This window comes from Neoarius graeffei, chromosome 7, assembly GCF_027579695.1.
Source record: "Neoarius graeffei isolate fNeoGra1 chromosome 7, fNeoGra1.pri, whole genome shotgun sequence".
Lineage (NCBI taxonomy): Eukaryota > Metazoa > Chordata > Actinopteri > Siluriformes > Ariidae > Neoarius > Neoarius graeffei.
This window is the reverse complement of record NC_083575.1, coordinates 51671957-51693505: the sequence shown is the minus strand read 5'-3', so window position 1 is coordinate 51693505 and position 21549 is coordinate 51671957. Positions and strand designations below refer to the sequence as shown.

Here is a 21549-nt window from a genome sequence, read left to right as displayed (position 1 = left end):
AAAACTGTCTTGTGATTTAACATCATCGAGGATGTAAACAAAAATTATATGAAAAGACACAAAACAGGCTCATTAAGATCAGTATGTGGTGGCCTGGGAAAACCCATCATCGATAGGTATGGCTGAATTATGGCCAACAAAGGTGAAAAAGCTGATTTTGATCATTTTTTCTGGCTATAGCATACTTCATACTTCAGAGACCCTCAATATATTTCACCAAACCGAAGCTGTCTAAAACCTTGCTAGCTAAGTGTGGTCTCCTGACACAGCGAATGTCGTGCTTTGTTGGAGAGCTACATTATGTCGCAAAATGGAGGCAGGCTTAATCAATTCAGTTTCTCATCAATACCAGTTGTCAACATATCTATAATGCTCCTGCATTGCAGTTGGAAGGGATCCATTCATACAATCCTCATTTTTCCACTTTTTAAACATTCTATGAGGTTATAGATAGAATTTTATAGACTATGTGACATTTCAGAACAATATATAGTAGAAAATGTTGAAATTTCACATACATGTCAACCTTTGGTCAAAACCTCCAAAATCCGTATTTCCCTTATAAAATCCGTATAAGATGCAAATTAAAATAATTTACCTAAAATTTGAATAATTAACAATGATATATCCAAGTTACTTTTTATTCAATATTAATAACAATAAACCTTCAGAATGAATACAAAGCTCCAATGTTTGATAAAAACACAAAGTGTCACTCTAATGTTCTGAATTGTACTCCATGACAGCTTTTTTTAGCAGTCTGCACCAATACCTCACGAGGCTGCATGTCACAGCAAGTGTCTGTGTTGATCTTGCCGGAGTGCCCATGAAGAATCTTTTCAGTCGCTAGTGAAAGTCGCTCAGGTGGAAATACGCGTTTCAAACAAAATGTTACTTCACGGTTGGCGGGATTCTCGCAATGCGGTGTGCGCATGATCAAAAGTGGAGCGAAGTCTCGCTACCACAAGATAACGCGCGATTTCATAAGACTCTTTACTGGCTGTCAGTGCTTTCTGTGGTGTACAGTACGTTTGTAAACGTTATGCGCTCTTTTATCATCGTGGGAATTTATTATAGCTCTAAATAAATATTGAAGTTTTTTTAAAGAATCCGTATAACTTTATTTGTACGCCCGTATACTACGTTTATTGAATCAAATCCGTATAAAATACGGACATTCCGTATAGGTTGACATGTATGATTTCACCATGTGAAAGGTTTTCCCTGACTGCCACAGAAATATACAATTTACAAAGAGTACACAATGCAATACATAATACAGGAAGAATAAATCTATAATTAATGATTAAAAATATATAATAAATGATTTATAAGAAATTAAATTGAATATTTTAAAACAATACATACTGCAATTTATCTTAATCTTGATTACCAACAAAAATTCAGGTATTTTGAGTATTTTTTTAATTTACATTTTCTTATGCTTTATATACAGCAATCAAAATATTCATATATTTGCATACTTTTTTAAAAATCTGGTATTTGGGCGATGTTGATATTCAAGCTGTGAAGACACTACAAAGAAAGTTTCTTACAGAACACTTTGCTGAAATATCTTTTTTTTTCTTGTTATTTGAGTGAGAAATAAACAATGTTATAAAAAAGTCGTCATCTTTATGGTATCAAATGTTCCATAAATCAAACAACTGATGGATTGTGTGGTATAAAATGTGTTGGAAATAAAGCCTTCTTCAAAGCTGCTATCAAATCTTCCTCACCTTATTTTATTTCTCTGTAAAGTTTTTCCTTTAATCCTGATGTTTAAAAATCTAAATTGTTTATTAATGAAAATGTAACTGATCATGATTTATGAATGCACGAAAGAAAAAAAGAAAGAAAGAAAGAAAGAAAGAAAGAAAGAAAGCTATGGAATGAAGAAAAATATGAAATATTCCTGGTGTTTTGTGTTCAGTGTTTGCCAGCACTACAGCCATAAATCATTTATAAACCAAAGCTAAGACACATCTTCAGATGTCCCAGTTGACACAAGGTTCAAACACGGTGTATACAGTACCAGTCAAAAGTTTGGACACACCTACTCATTCATTTAACACAGTAATTTACTGTATGTTTCCGTTGTCTGGAATGCTGTTATTGTTTTCTCAATGTATGTATTTTATTTGTTGCTCATTGCTTGATGTGATGTGTATTCATTTTATATTTATAATTGTATAATTATTGTATGTTTATTTTAATGCGGACCCCAGGAAGACTAGCTGGTTGCTAAGGCACCAGCTAATGGGGATCCTTAATAAATCAAATAAATCAAATCAAATAAATCAAATCATTGTTTTTATTTTCTGTATTTGGACTATTTTCTACAGTGTAGAACAATGCTGAAGACATTAAAACTATGAAATAACATACGGACATATACAGTGCTCAGCGTAAATGAGTGCACCCCCTTTGAAAAGTAACATTTTAAACAATATCTCAATGAACACAAACAATTTCCAAAATGTTGACAAGACAAAGTTTAATATAACATCTGTTTAACTTATAACGGGAAAGTAAGGTTAATAATATAACTTGGATTACACATTTTTCAGTTTTACTCAAATTAGGGTGGTGCAAAAATGAGTACACCCCACAACAAAAACTACTACATCTGGTACTTTGTATGGCCTCCATGATTTTTAATGACAGCACCAAGTCTTCTAGGCATGGAATGAACAAGTTGGCGACATTTTGCAACATCAATCTTTTTCCATTCTTCAACAATGACCTCTTTTAGTGACTGGATGCTGGATGGAGAGTGATGCTCAACTTGTCTCTTCAGAATTCCCCATAGGTGTTCGATTGGGTTCAGATCAGGAGACATACTCGGCCACTGAATCACTTTCACCCTGTTCTTCTTCAGAAATCCAACAGAGGCCTTAGATGTGTGTTTAGGATCATTGTCATGTTGGAAAAGTGCACGATGACCAAGGGCACGGAGTGATGGGAGCATCTTCTCTTTCACCGGGCGGCACGGTGGTGTAGTGGTTAGCACAGTCGCCTCACAGCAAGAAGGTCCTGGTTTCGAGCCCAGCGGCCGGCAGAGGGCCTTTCTGTGTGGAGTTTGCATGTTCTCCCCGTGCCTGTGTGGGTTTCCTCCGGATGCTCCGGTTTCCCCCACAGTCTAAAGACATGCGGTTAGGTTAATATGGGACGGCCTTGGGCTGAGGTGTCCTTGAGGCACCGAACTCCCAACTGCTCCCCAGGCGCTGTTAGCATGGCTGCCCACTGCTCTGGGTATGCGTGTGTGCTCATTGCTTCAGATGGGTTAAATGCAGAGAGGAAATTTCATAAGTGTGTGATGAATAAAGTTGTGCTTTCTTTCTTTCTAGAGCAATATATCTGTGAATTCATGATGCCATCAATGAAATGCAGCTCCCCGACACCAGCAGCACTCATGCAGCCCCACATAAGGACACTGCCACCACCATGTTTCACTGTAGGCACCATGCATTTTTCTTTGTATTCCTCACCTTTGCGATGCCATACAGTTTTGAAGCCATCAGTTCCAAAAACATTTATCTTGGTCTCATCACTCCAGAGTCTAGAGTCCCAGTAGTCTTCATCTTTGTCAGCATGGGCCCTGGCAAACTCTAGGCGGGCTTTTTTGTGCCTGGACTTTAGGAGAGGCTTCTTTCGTGGACGGCATCCATGCATGCCATTCCTCTGCAGTGTACGCTGTATTGTGTCACAGGAAATAGTCACCCCAGTTTGGCTTTCTACTTCTTTAGATAACTGCAGTGAACTTGCATGCCGATTTTCTTCAACCCTTCTCATCAGAAGACGCTCCTGTCGAGGTGTTAACTTCCATGGACGACCTGGACGTCTCTGTGAGATGGTTGCAGTTCCATCTTTCTTAAATTTTTGTACCACTTTTGCTACAGTATTCTGACTGATAAGTAAAGCTTTGCTGATCTTCCTGTAGCCTTCACCTTTGTGGTGTAAAGAAATTACTTTCTTTCTCAAGTCTTGTGTAATTTCTCTTCCATGTGGTGTCATTGCTGACAGCATGAAATGGGAAGGGGTTTTCTTTAAGTAACACCCTTTTATAGTCAACTGTCTGCTGGACACCTGTGTAATGACTAATTAGACTCAACTGTGATTGTATTCTTGTTAAATTAGATATTTGTAGTCTACAATTTAGCTTTGCTACAGAGACTTTCAGTGGGCTGTACTCATTTTTGCACCACCCTAATTTGAGTAAAACTGAAAAATGTGTTATCTAAGTTAAGAATCTTTTTCCGTTCTTCAACAATGACCTCTTTTAGTGACTGGATGCTGGATGGAGAGTGATGCTCAACTTGTCTCTCCAGAATTCCCCATAGGTGTTCGATTGGGTTCAGATCAGGAGACATACTCGGCCACTGAATCACTTTCACCCTGTTCTTCTTCAGAAATCCAACAGAGGCCTTAGATGTGTGTTTAGTCATGTTGGAAAAGTGCACAACGACCAAGGGCACGGAGTGATGGGAGCATTTTCTTTTTCAGTATAGAGCAATACATCTGTGAATTCATGATGCCATCAATGAAATGCAGCTCCCCGACACCAGCAGCACTCATGCAGCCCCACATAAGGACACTGCCACCACCATGTTTCACTGTAGGCACCATGCATTTTTCTTTGTATTCCTCACCTTTGCGACGCCATACAGTTTTGAAGCCATCAGTTCCAAAAACATTTATCTTGGTCTCATCACTCCAGAGTCTAGAGTCCCAGTAGTCTTCATCTTTGTCAGCATGGGCCCTGGCAAACTCTAGGCAGGCTTTTTTGTGCCTGGGCTTTCGTGGACAGCATCCATGCATGCCATTCCTCTGCAGTGTACGCCATATTGTGTCACAGGAAATAGTCACCCCAGTTTGGCTTTCTACTTCTTTAGATAATTGTAGTGAACTTGCATGCCGATATTCTTCAACCTTTCTCATCAGAAGACGCTCCTGTCGAGGTGTTAACTTCCGTGGACGACCTGGACGTCTCTGTGAGATGGTTGCAGTTCCATCTTTCTTAAATTTTTGTACCACTTTTGCTACAGTATTCTGACTGATAAGTAAAGCTTTGCTGATCTTCTTGTAGCCTTCACCTTTGTGGTGTAAAGAAATTATTTTCTTTGGGGAATTCTGAAGAGACAAGTTGAGCATCACTCTCCATCCAGCATCCAGTCACTAAAAGAGGTCATTGTTGAAGAACGGAAAAAAATTGATGTTGCAAAATGTCGCCAACTTGTTCATTCCATGCCTAGAAGACTTGGTGCTGTCATTAAAAATCATGGAGGCCATACAAAGTACTAGATGTAGTAGTTTTTGTTGTGGGGTGTACTCATTTTTGCACCACCCTAATTTGAGTAAAACTGAAAAATGTGTAATCTAAGTTTATATTATTAACCTTACTTTCCCGTTATAAGTTAAACAGATGTTATATTAAACTTTGTCTTGCCAACATTTTGGAAATTGTTTGTGTTCATTGAGATATTGTTTAAAATGTTACTTTTCAAAGGGGGTGCACTCATTTACGCTCAGCACTGTATATGTCCGTATGTCTTCTGGGAAAAAAAAAAAAACAGAGCCCCTGGAGGAAACCCATGCAGGCATGAGAAATTATGTGGAGGCAAGCTCCACACAGAAAGGTCCCAGTTGAGCAGCAGGTTCAAACCCAGAACCCATTTACTGTGAAGTGACAGTGCTAACCACTGCACCACCATGCTGCCCCAGTAGATTAGATTATCCATCCATCCATTATCCGTGACCGCTTATCCTGTGCAGGGTCGCAGGCAAGCTGGAGCCTATCCCAGCTGACTACGGGCGAAAGGCGGGGTACACCCTGGACAAGTCGCCAGGTCATCACAGGGCTGACACATAGACACAGACAACCATTCACACTCACATTCACACCTACGCTCAATTTAGAGTCACCAGTTAACCTAACCTGCATGTCTTTGGACTGTGGGGGAAACCGGAGCACCCGGAGGAAACCCACGCGGATACGGGGAGAACATGCAAACTCCGCACAGAAAGGCCCTCGCCGGCCACTGGGCTCAAACCCAGAACCTTCTTGCTGTGAGGTGACAGTGCTAACCACTACACCACCGTGCCGCCCTAGATTAGATTATTTTTTATTAAATTTAGTGTAATCAGTAAAATCATGTTTTTATGAGAAACTTATTTTTATGTAAAATATACATAATATTTTCTCTTCAATCTCACTGACTACCTTTTTTCAGTGCATAAGGCGCAATCTAATTATGAACCAAGAAGAACTAAAATATTTTTGCTCTGAATTCACTGTCTCTGGAGAAAGGACATGGGCTCTTACCAAACCTAAAACAGCCTAGAGACTGGTGCACTCCCAGATCTGGCTCGCCTCACTTACAGCCTTAGTTACAAAACTAAGGAGGTCAGTTTTAAATAAATATGATGCAAAGTAGTGCCATAAAACTGCCCAGATCACTGCCTGATCTCAATTTATATACTGTATATATATAAATTATATACTGTATAACTAGTATAACAGCTACTAGAAAACAGAGGACATCAGGATTACAGTAAGTATCCTCACTTGTTTTTGTTACTGAGCACATTTATCTTTATCATAAATAACCATAAAACACAAGAGTGTTTCATAACTCATGCATACATACATCCAGTGAGATCCAAATGTCTGAGACCACACTGAAAATGTGATTTTTTCAATAAAATTGCGACTAAACAGAAGGTTGAATAATTAAATATTTAAAACAAAGAACGTAAAAGTTCAACAGCTTGAAAATGTAATTTTCAGGATTCTGCACTATTTCTAGGTCCCTATTTAAATTTAAGCAAATTTGTGATATTGACCATGTGAACTGACGAGAAGTCTTTATTTATCACACGTACACTCAAGCACAGACTTAAAGGAGATACACAGAGCCTTTATTTTTAAATAAATTTCTGAGTGGATAGTATCTAATGGGAATAAAAAAATATATATATTTTTTAAAGTTAAAATCGACCGCAAAGTTGGCATTTGAGCTGCCCCGCTGAGCCAGCCAGCCCTGAGTGCGTGACGTCACAGCGGTAACCGGTTTTTAAGGCCGAGGCCTTTTACAGCTATAGACCAAAGTCATATAAATAAAAATTTACGGTGAAAGTAAGAAATACCGTTACTGACTTACTCAACTAAGACTGATTTGACTTCACTGATTATGGGTTGACTCTCATTAAAACAGGATAGGTGTTATAACTTATGCAACATACATGTACATGCATGCATTTTCACTGATAAAATGTAAAAGGCTAATTAAATAATCAGATGAACTGAGACAATCACATTCTGAAGCAAATTAAATAATCTTATACCGGTAACTTAAACACACAATACAAGTTACATGTATTAGTCTAAATGCAGGTAAACAACGTGTTGTTGTTTTTTTTTATCCCAATGAGAGTCGGAGCTTACCCGTCTGTGTTCTCGCTTCTTGAAGGCCGATTGTTTTTGAAACAATCTGACTTTCAGTTGTTTGTTCAGTTCTCCATTCATTCGCTTCTTCCACATAAAGGAGAGATGGCAGCAATATCCAGTTTAGAAACAAGACGGCTGCTCCACTCATTCACTTTTCTTCATACTGTGTTCCGCCATTACTGCTGGGCTCAGGCAATTACTAAAACCCGGGACGGAACAGGATGTCACCGGTTTTAGCAACAACTGCAAGGAGGTCACTGCCCGAGCGATATGCCCCATCCCGTTCCGTCCCGGGTTTTAGCAACAACCCTCGGCTCACGCTCCGGGAGAACTAGTGCAACTGAACTCACTTTCCTTTAAAAAAAAAAAAAATGTCCTATTCTTGTAGTTTTCTTTTTCTTTAATTGTTGGTACTGCGCCCTCTTTCAATACGGGCTTATAGCCAACGCTCCTCAACAGATCAGAGGTCTCGTACGAGTCTTCAGTAAAATGTGCAGAGCAGAGGAGAGACCACTTCATAGCCGCCCAATGAGCCCATGAACTTCTTACAAAACGCGTCCAAATCTTTGCAGTTTGAACATTCTTGGGCCATGAATGCAACATAAATCCACCTTCTGTCATGTTGCTGCACCGGCCAAAAACACATCTATGTGGCATGGTGATAAACTAGCTCAAAATGGAGGATCGGAGTTACAGTCAGCTCTGTGTTTTATACTTCGTTTACACGTAGCCGGGTATTTATGAAAACGGGTATCTTCTCCTCCCCGTATTAGAAAATAATTCCGTTTACACAATGCTCAAAAACAGCCAGGGAAGGCTGTCAAAAACATGTCAAACAAATAGAAAGCCAACCAGAGATCTGAAAGCCAAGCAGGAGGGACCGTCAGATCACAATGGTAACACTCCGTTTTCCCCATAACATGGAGAAAACTCCGTTTTCCACTATTTACACGCAGGCATGAAAACGGAGTTTTCACAAATCTCCACTTTGCCCGGAGTTTTCGAAAGCAGCCGTTTTCAGTTACTGAAACCTCCATTTACGTGTAAATGATGGGTGCAACCGCATAAATAAATATTCGTTTTTATAGATACCCGGCGACGTGTAAACGGGGTCTTAGGTGGGGTTTACATTAGACCGTATCAGCGGATCATCAGATTAACGTTTTTAAAAACGATTAGCGTGCACACAGCAACGCCAATACACGATTCGCGTGCACACAGCAAAGCCAATACACGGATACGCTAATCACATGACTAATTCGGCACGTAAGTTGAGAAATGTGTCAGTGCGGCTCATCGCTTCCTCCTCAGCGGCTGCGCTCCAAATCACTCCGCCCTGAACAGCGAGTGCCCTCTGGAGGGTGCGCACTCCGGCCCTGCGCAGCTCACAGAGCGCGCGAGTGAAGCGCACGAGCAGTGATTTGGGACTGAGCCGCTGTGCGCAAGTCACTTACCACTTGCAAGTGGAAGGATGGCAAGCCTAAAGACAATCATAACTACACAATGGGCAGTATTTGCATCAGTATTTGCAGTATTTTCATACTTTTATACTCTTTAATGAAAGGTGATACAAGGCGGAAGTCCGCGCCGTTTTTCAGCAGTCGCGTCACATGACCAACGCCAGCGAATCAGGAAGGTGGATGTCACAGTGACGTTGTCCAATGATGATGCCAGCTAGAGCTCAGCACAGCGTATCCGCGTATTCTCAATGTTTACACAGCACCGGACCAGACACGATCTGGATTGAATACGTGGACCCTGGCGGATTCCCGTTTCCCGGCGTTTTAATGTAAACGGACAGTGCATCCGCAAAGAAAACAAGACAGATACGGTCTAATGTAAACTTGGCCTTAGTATAGCGGAAATGGCGATGAGACCGATAGCCTTCCTGCTGTGACGTTACGGACGTCAAGGTCATTCACTCAGACCACTACCTATATGAATCACTTTAATTGTAAAAATGACTATATTAGATTTATTGTTAACGCTTAAAACTATTCCTGTGCCATTCTTGAGGTCTCAAGGCATTTATAAACGAAAGTGAGGCCATGGCTCTGCGTATATGCTTTAAGCACAGTGAAATTCCTCCTCTGCATTTAACTCGTCTGAAGCAGTGAACACACACATGCACACACAAGTGAGCAATGAGCACACACACACACACACACATATACCTAGAGCAGTGGGAAGCTATGCGACAGCGCCCAGGGAGCAGTTAGGGGTTGGGTGCTTTGCTCAAGGGCACTTCAGCCCAACCTTCAGGCCATGGCTGCCCCATGTTAACCTAACCGCATGTTTGCATGTACACTGCTATGGACAAAAGGTTAGATTTTCCTCATGTCTCATCTCTTTTATGAAAGCCTGTGTTCAGAGGACACTCTGATGGATTTGATCTAAAATAGATCATAAGGTTTTGCACTAACTTGTGAAGCCCATTCCAACTCGAGTGCACAGTGTCATTAAAGCAAAAAGGCTGTATACTACTGTATACTATGAAACTCTGAAATTCATGTAAATATTTGAAATATTTTATTTTTCACTCATATCTCATCTCATCTCATTATCTCTAGCCGCTTTATCCTGTTCTACAGGGTCGCAGGCAAGCTGGAGCCTATCCCAGCTGACTATGGGCGAAAGGCGGGGTACACCCTGGACAAGTCGCCAGGTCATCACAGGGCTGACACATAGACACAGACAACCATTCACACTCACATTCACACCTACGGTCAATTTAGAGTCACCAGTTAACCTAACCTGCATGTCTTTGGACTGTGGGGGAAACCGGAGCACCCGGAGGAAACCCACGCGGATACGGGGAGAACATGCAAACTCCACACAGAAAGGCCCTCGCCGGCCACGGGGCTCGAACCCGGACCTTCTTGCTGTGAGGCGACAGCGCTAACCACTACACCACCGTGCCGCCAGTAATATAATTTCTCATGCAAAATGTTGGATCATTTAGAAAAGATTGCAAAAAAAGAAGTATTTTCACGAGTGCTCTCAGACTTTTGGACCCTCCTGTGTATACCCTGGGTGACCTTACTGATGTCATGTAGCTAATACAAACTGAGCGACAGACTGCGGGATAGTTTAACGTGTCAGTGTATTTAACTGACCATAGCAAAACAATAAACAAAGTGTGTTTTATTAACTTTTAGCATCACTATAGCTGTTCATTGTCTTGTTTCCTGCATCTGAATTCATTTTCACGAATGCTCTGGTATGCACCACAGTGATCGTATTCCTATAATAGGATTCATTTATGCACCTATTAGTCCTTATGGATATGTTTTCTCATCTCATCTCATTATCTCTAGCCGCTTTATCCTGTTCTACAGGGTTGCAGGCAAGCTGGAGCCTATCCCAGCTGACTACGGGCGAAAGGCGGGGTACACCCTGGACAAGTCGCCAGGTCATCACAGGGCTGACACATAGACACAGACAACCATTCACACTCACATTCACACCTACGGTCAATTTAGAGTCACCAGTTAACCTAACCTGCATGTCTTTGGACTGTGGGGGAAACCGGAGCACCCGGAGGAAACCCATGCGGACACGAGGAGAACATGCAAACTCCGCACAGAAAGGCCCTTGCCGGCCCCGGGGCTCGAACCCGGACCTTCTTGCTGTGAGGCGACAGCGCTAACCACTACACCACTGTGCCACCCGGATACGTTTTCTATGTGGTATAATTTGGTTTTGTCATTGCATAGAATTAAAACGGACCAGAAAAATAAACAAAAACAAACAAAAAGCTGGGGTTGGTGAATGATTTGATTAATTGTTCAGAAATTTGGAGAAGGAAAATGCAAATGAAGCGGACATAGAAATGACAGAAATCACCAGGATGAGAAAACATGATGATAGTGCTAAATAATAACTTAATGATTAAATACAAATTAAAACTAGAAGGGCACTCGATAGAGTGCATACCGCCGCCAAGCGACATATTACCCACATCAAAATCAAATCACTTGAACCTTGGATAATACTAAAGTTGTACACCAAATTGCATCAAAATCCGTTCACTACTTTGTGAGTTATGTTTGGAACAGACAAAAAAAAAAATCCTTGCTCCATATACATATCAGGATTTGCATCAAAATCTAAATCAATTGTTCCTTGGCCCATGGCCCACCTTTCCTCAAAATTTCATTAAAATTTGTTCAATAAATTTTGAGCTACGTTGGGAACAGACAAACCAACCAACCAACAAATGAAGTCGTGCAGAGCACGATACTTGCGAAAATCACAAAGAAATGGAAGTTATGGCCGATTATGTGTTTTTACATGATTTGACCTTTGCGACCTTGACCCATCAAAAACTAAGGATGTCTTTGTGTGACCCTAGTGAGTTGTCCTGTGCATTTTGTTGAAGATTGGTCAAGAAATGACAACGCTAGAGCACCAACAAACAAACAAACGAACAAACGGACAGATCAACATACTTGCAAAAATCTCTGATTTTTGCAAGTGACAAACAACAAACAAACAGGCAAAAACATAACCTCCTCCAACAAAGCTGGTGGAGGTAAAAAAATATAGTTAAAATCATAATTTAAAAAGATGTTTTACAGACTGTGTTCAGCATTTCATTTTGTGTGTGCTTTTGATCACACACTCGAGGATCATAGCTGTGTTTTCAACTCACAGAGAGCAATATAGCGGAACACTATCACAATACCCGAGGGCAGTTTCTCACTCATTAATATGTACTGATATACAACCCCGATTCCAAAAAAGTTGGGACAAAGTACAAATTGTAAATAAAAACGGAATGCAATAATTTACAAATCTCAAAAACTGATATTGTATTCACAATAGAACATAGACAACATATCAAATGTCGAAAGTGAGACATTTTGAAATTTCATGCCAAATATTGGCTCATTTGAAATTTCATGACAGCAACACGTCAAAAAAGTTGGGACAGGGGCAATAAGAGGCTGGAAAAGTTAAAGGTACAAAAAAGGAACAGCTGGAGGACCAAATTGCAACTCATTAGGTCAATTAGCAATAGGTCATTAACATGACTGGGTATAAAAAGAGCATCTTGGAGTGGCAGCGGCTCTCAGAAGTAAAGATGGGAAGAGGATCACCAATCCCCCTAATTCTGCGCCGACAAATAGTGGAGCAATATCAGAAAGGAGTTCGACAGTGTAAAATTGCAAAGAGTTTGAACATATCATCATCTACAGTGCATAATATCATCAAAAGATTCAGAGAATCTGGAAGAATCTCTGTGCGTAAGGGTCAAGGCCGGAAAACCATACTGGGTGCCCGTGATCTTCGGGCCCTTAGACAGCACTGCATCACATACAGGCATGCTTCTGTATTGGAAATCACAAAATGTGCTCAGGAATATTTCCAGAGAACATTATCTGTGAACACAATTCACCGTGCCATCCGCCGTTGCTAGCTAAAACTCTATAGTTCAAAGAAGAAGCCGTATCTAAACATGATCCAGAAGTGCAGACGTCTTCTCTGGGCCAAGGCTCATTTAAAATGGACTGTGGCAAAGTGGAAAACTGTTTTGTGGTCAGACGAATCAAAATTTGAAGTTCTTTATGGAAATCAGGGACGCCGTGTCATTCGGACTAAAGAGGAGAAGGACGACTCAAGCTGTTATCAGCGCTCAGTTCAGAAGCCTACATCTCTGATGGTATGGGGTTGCATTAGTGCGTGCGGCATGGGCAGCTTACACATCTGGAAAGACACCATCAATGCTGAAAGGTATATCCAGGTTCTAGAGCAACATATGCTCCCATCCAGACGACGTCTCTTTCAGGGAAGACCTTGCATTTTCCAACATGACAATGCCAAACCACATACTGCATCAATTACAGCATCATGGCTGCGTAGAAGAAGGGTCCGGGTACTGAACTGGCCAGCCTGCAGTCCAGATCTTTCACCCATAGAAAACATTTGGCGCATCATAAAACGGAAGATACGACAGAAAAGACCTAAGACAGTTGAGCAACTAGAATCCTACATTAGACAAGAATGGGTTAACATTCCTATCCCTAAACTTGAGCAACTTGTCTCCTCAGTCCCCAGACGTTTACAGACTGTTGTAAAGAGAAAAGGGGATGTCTCACAGTGGTAAACATGGCCTTGTCCCAACTTTTTTGAGATGTGTTGTCATGAAATTTAAAATCACCTAATTTTTCTCTTTAAATGATACATTTTCTCAGTTTAAACATTTGATATGTCATCTCTGTTCTATTCTGAATAAAATATGGAATTTTGAAACTTCCACATTATTGCATTCCGTTTTTATTTACAATTTGTACTTTGTCCCAACTTTTTTGGAATCGGGGTTGTATTAATATCACGAAAGCCCAATTCAAAAGTAAAGTCCTCTTAAACTGTGCTCCCAAAAATGTGCGTCTTGTTTTTACTTAAAGGAGATATGCAGAACCTTTATTTTTAAATACATTTCTGAGTGGATAGTATCTCCATCCTTGACTCTTGTATGTTGCATGATTGGGAATAAAAAAAAATATATTTTTGAGAGTTAAAATCGACTGCAAAGTTGGCATTTGAGCTGCCCCGCTGAGCCAGCCAGCCCTGGGTGGGTGACATCACAGTGGGAACCGGTGCTATAGACCAAAGCCAGACTCGGCAGGCGAGAGTGGTTGCAATGGCCTCTTCATTCGGATTTATTGGCAATTCTACAGATTCCTCAGATAGTAATACATCTGACTGTGATAGTCCTGAAATTGGAGTGTGTGTACATGCTACTGCTATACACGTAGAACCGTATCAGTTCAAACCATCGGAAAGTGAATCCGATAGTAACATGTCGACCACGGAGGCCCCCACCTTACGAAATAAAGCCAGAGAACAAAGCCGTCTAGAGAATTGGATGGAATTGAACTGACAGTCTCATGTGACTCTCATTAAAACAGAATAGGCGTTGTAACTTATGCAACATACATGTACATTCATGCATTTTCACTGATAAAACATAAAAGGCTAATTAAATAATCAGATGAACTGAGACAATCACATTCTGAAGCAAATTAAATAATCTTATACCGGTAACTTAAACACACAATACAAGTTACATGTATTAATCTAAATGCAGGTAAACAACGAGTGTTGTTGTTTTTGTTATGTAACCAAATGAGAGTCGCATCTTACCCGTCTGTGTTCTCGCTTCTTGAAGGCCGAGCTTGTGGCTGACTGTTTTGAAACAATCTGACTTTCAGTTCTTCGTTCATTCGCTTCTTCCACGTAAGGGCAAGATATTGGTGTTGAGGCAAGCATATCCAACGGGGGGAAAAAACAAACAAAAGCAAAGCATATCCGGTGGAGAAATCTAACGAATGGTTCACTCATTCTCCATTTTCTCCATACTGAGTACTCCGCCATTACTGCTCGGCTCACACTCCGGGAGAACTGGTGCAACTGAACTTACTTTCCTTTTCTTGTAGTTTTCTTTTTCTTTAATTGTTGGTACTGCACCCTCTTTCAATATGGGCTTATAGCTAATGCTCCTCAACAGATCAGAGGTTTCGTACGAGTCCTCAGTAAAATGTGCAGAGCAGAGGAGAGACCACTTCGTAGGCACCCAATCTGTGAATTTCTCGCAAAATGCATCCAGATCTTTGCAGTTTGAACATTCTTGGGCCGTGAATGCAACATAAATCCACCTTCTGTCGTGTTGCTGCACCGGCCAGCAACACATCTACATGGCATGGCGATAAATTAGCTCAAAATGGAGGATCAGCGTTGCAGTCAGCTCTGTGTTTTAGTATAGCAGAAATGGCGATGAGACCGATAGACTTCCTGCAGTGATGTCACAGATGTCGAGGTCATTCACTCAGACCGCTACCTACAGTATATGAATCACTTTAATCGTAAAAATTACTATATTAGATTTATTGTTAACGCTTAAAACTATTTCTGTGCCATTCTTGAAGTCTCAAGGCATTTATAAACAAAAAGTGAAACCATGGCTCTGCGTATCTCCTTTAAAGTTGGTATATCATGTATACATACAAACTACAAAGATTGACATGAATATCATGTTGTATATATTTGTAGCAGCCTGAAGAAAAACCGCACATAGTTAAATTTTAACATTTTTTATTCTGAAAATGCCTATTCTACAGTTTCTCAATGCTGGTCTTGAAGTTCTCCTTGTCCTGTACATTTTAGTGCTTTCTTTGCTTTATCACACCGACTTCAAGTCAAGAATCGCTGTTAATTAGCTAATTAGTTCAATCAGGTATATTGGGAGCAGGGAAAGCACTAAAATGTGCAGGGCAGGGGGTTCTCCAGGAGCAGGGTTCAGGACCTGTGGCCTTGTCTACCTCTAGATTTCTAAATTAATCTACTTATGGAAAAGCAATATTATTTTTAACAACGTTATTTTTTCAATTGTAAATAATTAGAAGTTTACAATGGGAAAGGAGTCTTCACCTTAATCCACATCAATACCTGTCACGTCACTTGATGTAAAAGTTACTTTTAACACAAGCCTCATCATTATCTCTTCGCTCAACAATCACTGTTCGCTCTGATATCAGTCCGGATGTACAGTAACAGCGTCCTGCTCTGTTGGCTACATATCTTTTTGTCAGTGTCTGTTTATTAGGTCATTTAAACATTATAAAACTGTCCGCTGTCATCTGTACTGAGTGTATACGTGCTCTTCTCTGGTTTGATGATGTGACATTTTGAGAGTCGGTATCTCATTACCACAAGCTCATTATTCATTAGGCATATTATGTTGTTTCTGAAGTGACACTGAAATGATACTCAGCTTGGCAAGCACCATGCCAATTCCACTTTCTGTCTATACTTGATGGCCCTGTTTTTGTTTTGTTTTTTCCTTCTCTGAACACATGACCTGATTCTGGCAAGCTGGATAGTGGAGCAGTGTCCTGTTTGCTGTTCATAGGGGAGATTCACAAACGAGAGAAGAGCTACATGAAAAGCTTTTAATGCCTGCCATCTCCCTAAAGACACAGCAAGTGTCTGGCGTGCTTAGACTCAGTGCTCAGCTCAAGAATAACGGGCCGTCTGTGTTCCCCTCTGTTACAACTCATGCTGTGGTTAGTACTGCAATGTGTGTGTGTGCATGGGTGAGATGGACAGAATGGTGTTTGTGTCATATATGTGATTATTTGCTTTTGTTTAAATTGTGTGCGTGTGTGTGCTTGTACTTGCTACATACTGAACACTTTTAACTAACAGAGTTAGGAGATTTTTGGGAATTGAGGTCAGGACTTAGTTTTAGGATTCAGGTTAGAATTAGGGTTAGGATGACGGTTGGGGTTACGCATTTAGTTGTGATGGTTAAGGTTAGGGTAAGGCGATGGGAATCCATCGCTTATTTTGTGCAGGGTCATGGGAAAGCTGGAGCCTATCTCAGCTGACTACGGGCGAAAGGCGGGGTACACCCTGGACAAGTCACTAGATCATCGCAGGGCTGACACAAAGAGACAAACAACCATTCCAACTCCACACAGAAAGGCCCCCGTCGGCCACGGGGCTCGAACCCAGACCTTCTTCCTGTGAGGCAACAGCGCTAACCACTACACCACCGTGCCGCCCGGGTAGGGGAATGTATTACGTCAATGAATGTCCCCACAAAGATAGAAGTGCAAGTGTGTGTGTGTGTGTGCCCTCCAAACTGCAAGAGTAAAAAGAAAACAATATGAATTTGTGGCAGCGGGGGCGTGGTCAAGCGTCAGTCTGTGACCGGAGGGCGGAGTCAGGGAAGGCAAGTGACAGAATCACTGCACCTGATGTTGATTAACGTGTGTTTGTGTGTCTTCCCCAGTGACCGCACCCTATTTAAGGAGAGAGCGACAGCAGAGGAGAACTCTCTCCCGAACCAGACACCTGATGTGTGTGCGTGCATGTCTGTCTGTCTGTATGTATGTTTATAAGAGACCACTGAAAAGTGTATAAAAATAAAAGGGTTACGAAACTCAGTTCTGGCCTGCCGTCTTCTGTGCTCCTCCCACTACTATGAACTGCCACAGAATTCTTCAAAAACCTCATTTTATATGCCCACCATGGGAGCAGATTTTTCTATTATATCTAAGTTATTTCAATAGACCTTGATTCAGCAGGTCCTGGGTCAGTGGGTTAATCACTGTAATCAGGAAAACATTCTTCTACTGTAATCTGGAGTCAAATACAACAGCTTTGGACAGCAATGGGTAATTATAGTAATAACAAGTGTTGCCAGGCAAAACAAACCTCGCCCGGCAGCACTTATATGCTCATAATAGTAAACATCTGTCTATCGGCAACTGTTTTTGAGTTATAATGGAAAATATGCTATTTTGACCGATGACCTTCACACCCCTGACCTTTAACACCCAACCGCTATGGAGATTGTCCAAGCTACCCCATCATGCAGCATACATTATGGTTGGAAGAAGACTTGAAAGATGCACATTTTGGTGTTGGTTTGAAGTCAAAATGATGAATTTGAAGAAAGTTATCGCAAAAAAAACGATTTTGACCTTACTGGTGACCCTGACCTTGACCCAATCACCCCCAAAATTTAATCAGGTGATCTACGGACCATTGCCTACCTACCCTGAAAATGTGAAGTCAATCGGTGCAACTGTCTAGACGCTAGATTGTTAACAGACAGACACACAAACAAACAAACAGCACTGATTACAATACCTCACCCTGCTGACTCCGTCGGGGGCGAGGTAATGAGGTATTCCTATGGTGTATAAATGGGGTTGGTTGACCTGGTCCAGAGTCTCAGAAATCAACTTGAGTCACAAGCAGCGTACATGCTGCTCAAGAGGAAACGACGCGGTCATGTCTCAGTACTTACTGCTTGTGAAACTGAAGTGATGTCATGTGTAGAAGTTCCTTTGACTGTGCGATGCTCTATGCTTGTAAACAGCTTAGGATCTTATATATATATATATCCATGTCATCCTCAAGCTCGGGTCCTCTACCAGAGGCCTGGGAGTTTGAGGGTTCTACGCAGTATCTTCGATGTTCCTAGGACTGCGCTCTTCTGGACTGAGGCTTCAGATGTTGTTCCTGGGATTTGCTGGAGCCACTCTCCCAGTTTGGGGGTTACTGCCCCAAGTGCCCCCACTACCACGGGGGCCACGCAACCCTTGACCTTCCACATCCGTTCCAGCTGCTCTTTCAACCCTTGATACTTCTCAAGTTTCTCATGTTCCTTCTTCCTGATGTTGGCGTCAGCTGGGATCGCCACATCTATCACCACCACCCTCTTCTGCTCTTTGTCCACCACCACTATGTCCGGTTGGTTAGCCAGGATCTGTTTGTCAGTCTGGAAGCTGAAGTCCCACAGAACCTTGGCCCTGTTGTTCTCAGCCACCTTCTGTGGTATGGCCCATTGGGACTTGGGTACTTCTATTCCATACTGGTTGCAGATGTTCCTGTATACTATCCCAGCCACTTGGTTGTGCCTCTCCATGTACGCTGATCCAGCTAGCATCTTACACCCTGCTACTATGTGCTGGACTGTTTCAGGGGCTTCTTTGCACAGTCTGCATCTTGGGTCTGATCTACTCTGGTAGATCCTGGCCTCTATGGCTCTTGTGCTTATGGCCTGTTCTTGTGCTGCCATGATTAGTGCCTCTGTGCTGTCTGTCAGTCCTGCATTATCCAGCCACTGGTAGGATTTCTTGATATCAGCCACTTCCTCTATCTGACGGTGGTACATGCCATGTAGGGGTTTGTCCCTCCAGGTTGTCTGTTCCTCCTCCTCCTCTGCACTCTCATCAGGGTTCTGCTGCCTGAGACATTCACTTAGCAGTTCATCCTTTGGGGCCATCTTTCTGATGTATTCTCGGATTTTTGATGTTTCATCCTGGACCGTGGTCTTGATGCTCACTAGCCCTCGGCCTTCCTCTTTCCACTTAGTGTATAGTCTCAGGGTGCTGGACTTGGGGTGGAACCCTCCATGCATGGTGAGGAGCTTTCTAGTCTTGATATCTGTGGCTTCTATCTCCTCCTTTGGCCAGTTTATGATACCAGCGGGGTATCTGATGACTGGTAGTGCGTACATGTTGATGGCTCGGACCTTGTTCTTACCATTCAGCTGACTTTTCAGGACCTGCCTTACTTTCTGGAGGTATTTGGCTGTGGTTGATTTCCTTGTGGCCTCTTCATGGTTTCCATTAGCCTGTGGGATATATATATATATATATATATATATATATATATATATATATATATATATATATATATATATATATATATATATATCTCAGTGCTCAGTGTAAATGAATACACCCCCTTTGAAAAGTAACATTTTAAACAATATCTCAATGAACACAAACAATTTCCAAAATGTTGACAAGACAAAAAGTTTAATATAACATCTGTTACCTGTTTAACTTATAACGTGAAAGTGAGGTTAATAATATAAACTTAGATGACACATTTTTTCAGTTTTACTCAAATTAGGGTGGTGCAAAAATGAGTACACCCCACAACAAAAACTACTACATCTGGTACTTTGTATGGCCTCCATGATTTTTAATGACAGCACCAAGTCTTCTAGGCATGGAATGAACAAGTTGGCGACATTTTGCAACATCAATCTTTTTCCATTCTTCAACAATGACCTCTTTTAGTGACTGGATGCTGGATGGAGAGTGATGCTCAACTTGTCTCTTCAGAATTCCCCATAGGTGTTCAATTGGGTTCAGATCAGGAGACATACTTGGCCACTGAATCACTTTCACCCTGTTCTTCTTCAGAAATCCAACAGTGGCCTTAGATGTGTGTTTAGGATCATTGTCATGTTGGAAAAGTGCACGACGACCAAGGGCACGGAGTGATGGTAACATCTTCTCTTTCAGTATAGAGCAATACATCTGTGAATTCATGATGCCATCAATGAAATGCAGCTCCCCGACACCAGCAGCACTCATGCAGCCCCACATAAGGACACTGCCACCACCATGTTTCACTGTAGGCACCACGCATTTTTCTTTGTATTCCTCACCTTTGTGACACCATACAGTTTTGAAGCCATCAGTTCCAAAAACATTTATCTTGGTCTCATCACTCCAGAGTCTAGAGTTCCAGTAGTCTTCATCTTTGTCAGCATGGGCCCTGGCAAACTCTAGGCGGGCTTTTTTGTGCCTGGACTTTAGGAGAGGCTTCTTTCGTGGACGGCATCCATGCATGCCATTCTTCTGCAGTGTACGCCGTATTGTGTCACAGGAAATAGTCACCCCAGTTTGGCTTTCTACTTCTTTAGATAATTGCAGTGAACTTGCATGCCGATTTTCTTCAACCCTTCTCATCAGAAGACGCTCCTGTCGAGGTGTTAACTTCCGTGGACAACTTGGACGTCTCTGTGAGATGGTTGCAGTTCCATCTTTCTTAAATTTTTGTACCACTTTTGCTACAGTATTCTGACTGATAAGTAAAGCTTTGCTGATCTTCCTGTAGCCTTCACCTTTGTGGTGTAAAGAAATTACTTTCTTTGGGGAATTCTGAAGAGACAAGTTGAGCATCACTCTCCATCCAGCATCCAGTCACTAAAAGAGGTCATTGTTGAAGAATGGAAAAAGATTGATGTTGCAAAATGTCACCAACTTGTTCATTCCATGCCTAGAAGACTTGGTGCTGTCATTAAAAATCATGGAGGCCATACAAAGTACTAGATGTAGTAGTTTTTGTTGTGGGGTGTACTCATTTTTGCCCTAATTTGAGTAAAACTGAAAAATGTGTAATCCAAGTTATATTATTAACCTCACTTTCATGTTATAAGTTAAACAGATGTTATATTCAACTTTGTCTTGTCAACATTTTGGAAATTGTTTGTGTTCATTGAGATATTGTTTAAAATGTTACTTTTCAAAGGGGGTGTACTCATTTACACTGAGCACTGTATATATATATATATATATATATATACACACACACACACACACACACACACACACACTACCGTTCAAAAGTTTGGGGTCACCCAGACAATTTTGTGTTTTCCATGAAAAGTGACACTTTTATTTACCACCATAAGTTGTAAAATGAATAGAAAATATAGTCAAGACAGTTTTCTGGCCATTTTGAGCATTTAATCGACCCCACAAATGTGATGCTCCAGAAAC

At 41.4% G+C, this 21549-nt stretch overlaps 1 protein-coding gene across 3 annotated transcripts in view; it reads right to left on the bottom strand.

The window, feature by feature from the left end:
• Positions 1-21549, bottom strand: part of zgc:171482 (zinc finger protein) — a 227370-nt gene that overhangs the window by 76652 nt on the left and 129169 nt on the right. The gene's annotated exons all lie outside the window — the stretch shown is intronic.